The following is a 318-nucleotide window of genomic DNA, read 5'->3' as shown; positions in this document are numbered from 1 at the left end:
AAGCCCTGCCATAGGGAAGGGGTGGCTGCATCCCCCAGCCCTGCAGGACCCCTGTGCCCCCATCACAGCAGCACAGGCCCTGCCAGGGGCACTGTGCAGGCAGGGATGGATGATGGCACCAAGGGCCATGGGCTGCCCACCACCAGCAGCCAGCTCCGAGGGGAGGCTCCACCAGCCCGTTTTTTTTAGCCCGGCGGAGGGTGCCGGCGGTCAGGGCAGCTCAGTGCACCCTGCGACACCCCGAGGCACCGGTTCCCCTTTCTCCTTCCGGCCCCGAGGTGGGAACCCTGCGGGAGAGCAGCTCGGTGCAAGGCTCCG

This window comes from Nestor notabilis, unplaced genomic scaffold (genome assembly GCF_000696875.1).
Source record: "Nestor notabilis isolate BGI_N333 unplaced genomic scaffold, ASM69687v1 scaffold16543, whole genome shotgun sequence".
NCBI classification, from domain to species: Eukaryota; Metazoa; Chordata; class Aves; order Psittaciformes; family Psittacidae; genus Nestor; species Nestor notabilis.
This window is presented reverse-complemented; position numbering follows the sequence as displayed.